Source organism: Schistocerca gregaria, chromosome 2, assembly GCF_023897955.1.
Source record: "Schistocerca gregaria isolate iqSchGreg1 chromosome 2, iqSchGreg1.2, whole genome shotgun sequence".
Lineage (NCBI taxonomy): Eukaryota > Metazoa > Arthropoda > Insecta > Orthoptera > Acrididae > Schistocerca > Schistocerca gregaria.
In genome coordinates, this window is record NC_064921.1 from 591641774 (window position 1) to 591650996 (window position 9223).

A 9223-nucleotide genomic window follows, 5' to 3' on the forward strand; every position below is an offset into this window, starting at 1 on the left:
AATGAACGCACTCGATGCCGCATTTTTGAACGCATAAGGCTTCACTCAGAACTCCAGAAGTCTCATCTGTTACACCCCTTTTTCCGTAATAGTAGTGTTGATCGTTAATTAAAACTCATGGTGTTCACATTTGCCACTTGAAGAACAGATCTGAAACGCGATGATTTTTCTTTTATATAGTTATTGAGAAGCCACATCAGCCACTGTAATTTACGACAAGTTAGATAAGTTATTAAAGATAATTGAGGGTCACTGTAGACCATTTTGATAGTTTTCTATTTTGTGAAACTTAAATTAAACCTAGATTATAGATGTGATATGGCATAGGTCATCCTTCGATCGATTGTAGAACTTGGAAACCCATTCAGGAAATATTCGTTCACATTTTTGTTGAACGCCGTTGGTTTTTACCATCCTGTATTGAAACATTTCCTTTTATCAATAGTGCAATTTATAAATGATGTTTTGTGAGTAGAATAAAATTTCCAATGGTAAACTTAACTGCTTTTTCGACGTTATTTTACCAGCTAACTAAAAATAGGAAAGCCTTGAACCCTTTCCACTATATTTAGTTTGTATTAAGATTCTTTTACAGGGAGTGCAGTGGAGCTGACGCTGAGATCATTTAGTATTTGGTTATATCATCGCTAGTCTCACTGAACTCTTCTGAATTCTACATGTCATGTGTGGTATGGCGTCTCCTTACCAGCAGCAGGTCCCAGGTTCAAACTAGTTAATTCCCTAAAAAACACGCTCAGAGCGTCGTTGCGCGAAAGTGGTAGGGAGACACGATATAGAACAATCAGACACCACCATGAATGTTTAGAGCTTACCAGTATCAACAAATAAATCATGGCTGATTTATTTTCGAAAAAGAGACTTAATAAAGGCCCTTGCAACATTGCTTCTGCGTTTTAGACGACTTTCAAACAAAACCGTAAGTCAGATTCTTGAGATCAAAATTTTATACTCGTCTCAGTTGGATACCCAACATCAGTAGCGTAATTACTAGCTGCGAATGGACACCTAAGCCGTCGTCATGCAGGACGAGGCAACTAGCGTTGACGTGGACGCGGATGAGAAATACGACGGTACGAGACACAGCGACCTAGGCACACGGAACCTAATGTGATTCTGCGCTCTAAGCGCTCTCCAGCGGCAGTTGAGGGCTTTCCTTGGCCCGCAGGCCACATAGTTTGTTTACGAAAGTGGACGTGCTTAAAATTCCTATGTTAGCTCTATTCAAACCCACATTTCCTCCATTGTCCATATGCCAGTAACGTTGCACTGTCTGTATTATACATTAAGAAAAACTTCAATTTCATGAACATGTAATAAGACGTAATGGGAACATATATGTCCAGTCAGTCAGGACATTAGCTTATAAAAGTTCACAAAATCGAACACACAACTGACAAAGAAAATTAAATTCACATAATATCAAATATGACAGAAATTATTGCTACTAATTTAATATGGAAGTCTCACAATCTTTCAAACTTGTGAAGCTGAACGAAGTAATAATCTGCATGCAAACCCGCTACTTACTTATCCGTGAAGTGACGCCCATACCACCTAGGCTACTCTGAATTTCTCCAATCAACAAAATACACTGAAGAGCCAAAGAAATTGGTACATCTGCTTAATATCGAGCACGCAGTAGTGCCGCAACACGACGTGACAGAGACTCGACTAATGCCTAAAGCAATGCTGGAGAGGACTGACACCATGAATCCTGCACGGCTGTCCATAAATTCGAGGGTGTGCAGATCTCTTCTGAGCAGCACGTTGCAAGGCATCCCAGATGTACTCAACAGTATTCATGTCTGGGGAATTTGTTGGCCAGCTGAAGTGTTTAAACTCAGAAGAGTGTTCCTGGAGGAATCTATAGGAATTCTGGACGTTTAGTGTGTCACATTGTCTTACTGGAATTGCCCAAGTCCGTCGGAATGCACGATGGACATGAATGGACGCGGGTGATCAGACAGGACGTTTACGTAAGTATCAGTTGTCAGAGTCGTATCTAGACGTATCAGGGGTCCCATATCACTCCAACTACACACGCCCCACACCATTACAAAGCCTCCACCAGCTTGAACAATCTCCTTTTGACGTGCAGGGTCCATAGATTCATGATGTCGTCTCCATACCCGTACATGTCCATACGCTCGAAAAACCTGAAACGAGGCTTGTCCCGCCAGGGAACATGTTCCAGTCATCAACAGTCCAATGTCGGCATTGATGGGCCTCGGCGAGACGTAAAGCTTTGTGGGGCGCAGCCATCAAGGGTACACAAGTGAGCCTTTGGTTCCGAAAGCCTATATGATGTTTCGTTGAATGGTTCGCACGCTGACACTTGTTAATGGCCCAGCATTGAAATCCGCAGCAATTTGCGGAAAGGTTGCACTTCTGTCACGTTGAACGATTCTCTTCAGTCGCCGTTGGTCCCGTTCTCGCAGGATCTTTTTCCGGCCGCAGCGATGTCGGAGATTTGATTCCTGATATTCAAGGTACACTCTCTGAAATGATCGCACGGAAAAATCCCCACTGCATCGCTACCTCGAAGATGCTGTGTCTCATCGCTCGTGCGCCGACTATAACACCACGTTCAAACTCAAATCTTGATACCCTGCCATTGTAGCAGCAGTATTCGAACTAGCAACTGCGCCAGCCACTTGTTGTCTTATATAGGCGTTGCCGACCGCAGCGCCTTATTCTGCCTGTTTACATATCTCTATATTTGAATATTCATTCCTATACCAGTTTCTTTTGCGCTCCAGTGCAGTAATTTATGTTACGGTCGTCTGAAGACTTTAATTGCCGATATACTATTAACTGGCTAATCCTACCACGACCGACACGTTTTCGAAGAAAATTGAATGTGTCATTGCTTTAAAATGACGTACTTTCATGACAGCCCGCATCTCGTGGTCGTGCGGTAGCGTTCTCGCTTCCCACGCCCGGGTTCCCGAGTTCGATTCCCGGCGGGGTCAGGGATTTTCTCTGCCTCCTGATGGCTGGGTGTTGTTTACTGTCTTTAGGTTAGTTAGGTTTAAGTAGTTCTAAGTTCTAGGGGACTTATGACCAAAGATGTTAAGTCCCATAGTGCTCAGAGCCATTTGAACCTTCGTAACACGCGAGCTGTAATCCAAAAATAACATGATAAATCTTTAACCACCTACATGAGTTTTCCCGCCATTTTATTACAATGTAACGTAGAATAGCGACGCGTCCTCGAGAGGTTCAACGCTTTGGCACTTAGAAACATCATATATTCATAGGGTATAAATTACAACCTAAAACATACTAAATATGGTCTTCAACTGAACACGGCAAATGCAATATGCCGCCTCGTAATTTCTTCTTGTGTAGAGCGAACATGCTTTTTATTGGTTCTACTTTCTGTGATTCGTCACAAAACCTATTTTGTGTTTCACATGACGAAATGGATACTCAACATGACTTTCAGGAAGTGACGTCACAAAACTCGTAGAGTACCACGACGACATTAGCTACCTCGTCCTCTGTCACGATGGCTTCAGTATTATTGGGTATTTGTGAATGGTGTGATGGTTAATGCTCCCCATAATTATATTTCTTACAGATCACTCATCCCCTCTCAAACAGATCAAGGCAGCGTTCTATACCACAACACCAGTACGTCCTGCCTTAGAAACTTCGCCGGCCGTTGTGGTCGACCGGTTCTAGGCGCTACGTCCGGAACCGCGCCGCTGCTTCGGTCGCAGGTTCGAATCTTGCCTCGGGAATGGATGCGTCTGATGTCCTCAGGTTAGTGAGTTTTAAGTAGATCTAAGTCTAGGGGACTGATGACCTGAGATAGTGCTCAGAGCCATTTGAACCTTAGAAACTTCGACATATTTCAGTACATGTATATAAAACCATGTGTTGCAGCACTGAAGAATACGCCTTAGAAAGCTCTGGCTCTATTAATAGAGTCGAGGTCAAGAATTTTCCACATTTACAGCTGATAGCATTCCTATAATAGAGGACCTGAGGTTGTTAGACGATTACTGGACCGAAATATGATCTTGACACTTTCAGCGTCCGTAATTAAAGATCCTGAATCCAGTAACTGGAGCTAGACAGAAAACTAAACTGTGACAAAAATAGTAAAAGGTATAGAAAGTGCAATGGAGCAGTAGGATTCTCTTGGATTAAATGTCACTTGGAGTAATTCATAATGAAAAGATTCATCAACTGTCAAAAAAAGCTACTAGAAATGGGTAATGTCTCAAACCGAAACTTCCAAAGCAAAGAATTGGACGTGAATGGCAAAAAGAATAAAACACGCGCAAGTGCAACCTTCAGTTCCAAATAAGGTTCCGTTGTCTCGCAGTCTCTTAATTTTCGCATGGAATTAACAAGAAGGAAACGCCATTCCGTGGATATTCGATCGTAGATACAAAACATCTCTTTCTCACGCAGGAGACTTAAACTTGCGATGGAAAATAACTGATGTATCAAACTGAAAATACTACACGTTAAGTCCCACAAAACATCTATGCTAATTATGACGGATGTTTGTTCACGGGCGAAATCTGCCGAAACATGCTCCTTAGAACAGCACACGGCTCCTGTACATGACTGTCAGTCGCTTGTTACTAATGCTTTAAATATAGCAGTTGTTTTGTATACCAGCAGTTGTTTTGTGATTTCTGTTTTAATCATCGCTCTTTCCCCGTTTTTCTAAGGGTATATTTTTCTCTCTCTTCAGAATGTTTGGTTTCAATTACATTATCGAAGGAATACAGACACGGTTCTATAGATTTATCCTTCAAATTGTACGCTAAGGATTACTATACTTCTGATATCCATTCCTGCATTAGAAAAATCATCGCTGTGGTACGGTCTATGTAGTTGAATTTCACACAATTCTGTCATTTTGTTATGACACATTTTGTAATCTTAATATTTTCCTACGACAAACACGCGGTTCGAAAGAAGAATCTGGGTTCCGCACAGTACGTCCTCAATTATTTTCACTGTCTCGAAAATCTGTTCATATATATCAGATGTCTCGAAAGCATTCTTTCTCAGTTTTTCTTTCTTGGCATCAGCCTAGCGCTACTTACAATTTTCTCAGTTATGGAGACCACGACTGGAAGACGTGTTCAGCTCTCAATAAATCCTAGAAGTGGAATGTATCGTGTTTTCCGCGTCTAATAAATGATGAGATTTTTTCTGTTTTTATGAATCCAGATCAGTCTTTAAAACCTATAATAATCTACTGTTTCTTTCGTCAGTGCTACTCAACAGAAACACAAGATTATTCCTAGCTTCTCATTTTCTCGGGGCATTTTAATAAAATTTTCTATGGATTTACGATTATATCAGCAAGAAAAGGAGTAAATACACACAAAGAACAGCTACCATATGCTGATTCTGTCTCAGTCGTACCTTTGTCTTAAAAACGTCACAACGGTTTTTAAGATTAAAGTGTAGCTTATTTTGTAAAGAGAAGCAAAGTCATGAGAGTTTAAAATTTTCCTTCGGGCCGGATTTGAACCAGCGACCTATGGATATCTGCTACTTAGCTCCTCTACAGTCCACCGCTCTACCAACTGAGCTACCGAAGGAATGCGCAACTTTTCCCAGGCCGTGTGCAGATACGAGAAAGTGCCGCCAAGCGCAGACGCGGTCGGCGGTACCGTTAGGTCATCTCCTACTCACACGAGGCCCAAGGCGAAGATAAGTCGCGTCGCGTACGTCACGAAGGAGGCCTGAACCCGCTCGCTCGCTCAACTCTAAAGCCTAAATGCGTTTCTAAAGCTGTTAGCTCGCAGCTGGACGTGTACTTACTAACGAGGATGGCATATTCTACTGGAACCTGCTATTATGAAGTCTTACTGAGCAACAGTACTATAACAAAATTTAATTTAAATGGTATAACGGCTTGTTTATAGCATTTAGTCTCCTCTGCTTAACAGTCCTCATTTCATACAAGAAGTGGTGACTTATGCAACTGATAATCATTTTGGCACGATTTTAATTTTATTGTACCACAGTACAGCCGTAACAAATATAAGTAGGCCTATAGGCTTCCGATCATTGTAGGACTAATAACAGTAAGACACCATAACAGCTGATTCCAGTAGAAGATGCAATTCTTTTTTGTACGTACACACCTTGTTACGAGTTAACAAGTGCAGATACGTAGCTTTTGTGCTCAGTTGAGCGAACGAGCGCAGGCTTACCTTTGTGACGTACGCGCCGCGGCCTGTCTTTCTCGTAGTCCTCGCCATTCGCTTTGGTAGCGTCATTCAGATGAATGATGTGCTTCTGGTGTTTATATCTCAGCGCTTGTAATTGGAAGCTGTCGTCTGTCAATTTTCTAATAGCTCTATCAGACGAGGAAATATACCTTGTTTTTCATGTAGCACTGACCAGAAACTTAACTCTTCCGTCGCCTAGTGTGTCCGCTTATAACTTTCCCACCTTGTCCGACATACGCATCGATTGACCATGATTATATGAACCCAACTAATAGGAAAGGCATACATTCCGAAGAAATCTGCCCGAAATGATTTGTGGAAAAGCATACAACTAAAACGTAACAAGTGTGTACACTGCCCTGACAACGAATGACAGCAGATACATGTAATTACAAAGACTATTTTTGAATAGTTAGCCGAATTTGTCATTAACAAGAAAACTGCAGTTTAATGAAATTTTAGTTATACAATGTCGCCATAAGTGGACAATTTATTCCTGAAACCACTGGTTATAATACGAGTTATGTTTACGTAATGATCACGAACACGTACATGGGCGACGTCGGTCATTACTTAACTGATTAATTGGGAGGGGTTATGGGACCAAACGGCGAGGTCATCAGCCTAGCGATTCCGAAGTTAGTCACAGAAGAAAGAGGGTCCTTTAAAAGTGGACGGATCCAGTCAGAGGAGTCAAATTATAAAACAATAAACATTAAAAACACACAGTAAAAGGCATAAAAGCTGAGACCAAATCTAAAAACTTGAAGAAAAGGGCGGTCATGGGGTCACAGACCGAGAAGACTGAAAAGAGGTCCCAACCACAAACAACCTGCCACTGCTCCAAGACTAAAGTGGAACCTTATACCTGGAAATAAAAACAGCTTTCACGGAGGAAACTGAAGACCAGTTCAACCGCCTGTGAATCGTCTGCTAATATTAAATTTAAGGAACCGAGAAGACGATACTTAGCACGAAGAGTCGAAAGAAGGGGACATTCCACCAATATGTCGGATACCGTTAGTTTGGCTCCACAACCACATTGTGGGGGTGGATCGTTACGTAGGCGGAAACAGTGGGTGAGCCTGGTATGACCAATGCGTAGACGGCATAAAACAGTGGACTCCTTCTGAGAGGAGTGGAAGGAAGAGCGCCAAACTGCAGCAGACTCCTTGATTGTACGGAGTTTACTACTGTGAGGAGTAGCGCATCAGATTTCATTTCGTTTTTTGTGCAAAGAGAGATTTGACGTAGATCCGCATATCCGCAGCTGGAGTCAAGTAAGGAAATCGATTGTTTTACAACCATCAGTGTAAAAGATGGCAGCACCATGGAACTATGCAAGTATTGCACAGACAAGACGCCGGTAAACCATAGGAGCGACAGAGATCATAAGATCGTGGAATAGTTCGGTCCTAATGCGAGGAGTAGGCACCATCCAAGAGGGGGGGGGGGGGGGGGGGAGAGGTACGGTGGAGATCCCGACAGAGGGAAGTGAGACACATGCCAACCGGCAATCCCCCCTGTCGGTGGGTGTCAGGAGGGAGACATCCTCTTTGGCAAAGAGCACAGGGTACACGGGACGGTCAGGGAATTGACGAATGGCGATTGCGTAAGAAACGAGGAGCTCTCACCACCGTATGTGTATAGGGGGAATCCCGACTTCCGTGGGGAGACTATTAATGGGGCTAGTGCAAAAGGCAACAATAGCCAGACGCACCCCACAAAGGTGAACAGAGTCAAGCAGTTTCAAAGTGGAAGGAGCTGCTGCGCCATAAACCTGACTACCGAAATCTATGCAAGTCTGCAGGACTTCGTGGCCGTTGTCACTAAAGTTATAATCTTATGGGTTGTTAGGCCACGTCATATTTCCTCTAAAATCATCGCCGTGTCGACCCCTCTCCCGGGAACTTCTTCAGGATCTTCCGGTGTCCACGACTGCTAGAACACTGTCAGAGACTAGTGCTGCTTTCCCTTACAAAGGGGAGTTTTTCGGCGTTTGTGCTGGACAAGTGGGAGTATTGGTTAAAATTATCGTGGCTACCATTGCTGGGACATCGTCATAGACTAACATTCCTTTACTTATGCACAAGAAGGGGAGTTATTGGCTAAACTCTTATGGATACTATTGGTGCACCATCGTCATTGGATAGATATTCCACACTTACCCTGGAGAAAGGTTATTGGCTGAAATTTCCTCCTACTGCTACTGCTTGGCCGTCATCTACTGCTATATGCGAAACGGACAGACATGGAGAGGGATAATGTTTACCCAAATTATTTTTGTCCGTCGAGGTGACTTGCAGCGCGTTGTTTATGTCGCTCGCAATCCAGGGCCGCATATTCACTTTCTTGATGGCGGGGAGCCACGATGCCGGAAGCCTATGGCCGCTCTCTCTATTGAAATTACATGCGTTCTTGGACATTTCAACCTATTCTCGGACCTTTCTTCCACAAATGTTTGTTTCCTTGGCCAGCACACGTACGCCATTAAAATCGATGTCAAAGCCACCGTTCTCATGATGTTCCACTACTGCCAATTTGTTTTAGCCACGTGTGCCGTTCGTGTTCCTTAATGCGTTCTTTAACAGTTCTTCCCGTTTCGCCCTATATACCCTTTTTCGCAGCCACGTGTCACTTGATAGACTCCTGCATTGTGTACGCAATCAGGTGCATCAGTTTTTCTTCGGAAAAAAAACTTTTATTTTTTTTTTTAATAAAGAAGATGTCTGGATAGCATTCTTCTTTAGAATTCTGTTTATGCAGTCAGTGACCCCAGAAATGTACGGTAACCTGACGGACTGAGAAGGTAGCTCCTCGTCATTCTTATTAACGTGATTAATATTGCGCCTATAAGCCCTGTCGAGTGAACAACTATCATAGCCACTTGCCTTCAATGTCCTCTTTAAAAACCTCAACTCCGGTTCCAAGTTCTCGTCATCGCTGATACGGAAGGCTCGTGAAGGCTGAGTGTTGAGCACTGCCTGCTT

At 43.0% G+C, this 9223-nt stretch overlaps 1 non-coding gene across 1 annotated transcript; it reads right to left on the reverse strand.

Annotated features, from left to right (window-relative positions):
* Nucleotides 1-5506: 5506 nt before the first annotated feature.
* Nucleotides 5507-5597, reverse strand: Trnay-gua (transfer RNA tyrosine (anticodon GUA)). The gene is given in 2 exon segments: nucleotides 5507-5542; nucleotides 5561-5597. It is a non-coding gene; the product is annotated as a tRNA-Tyr (tRNA).
* Nucleotides 5598-9223: the final 3626 nt, after the last annotated feature.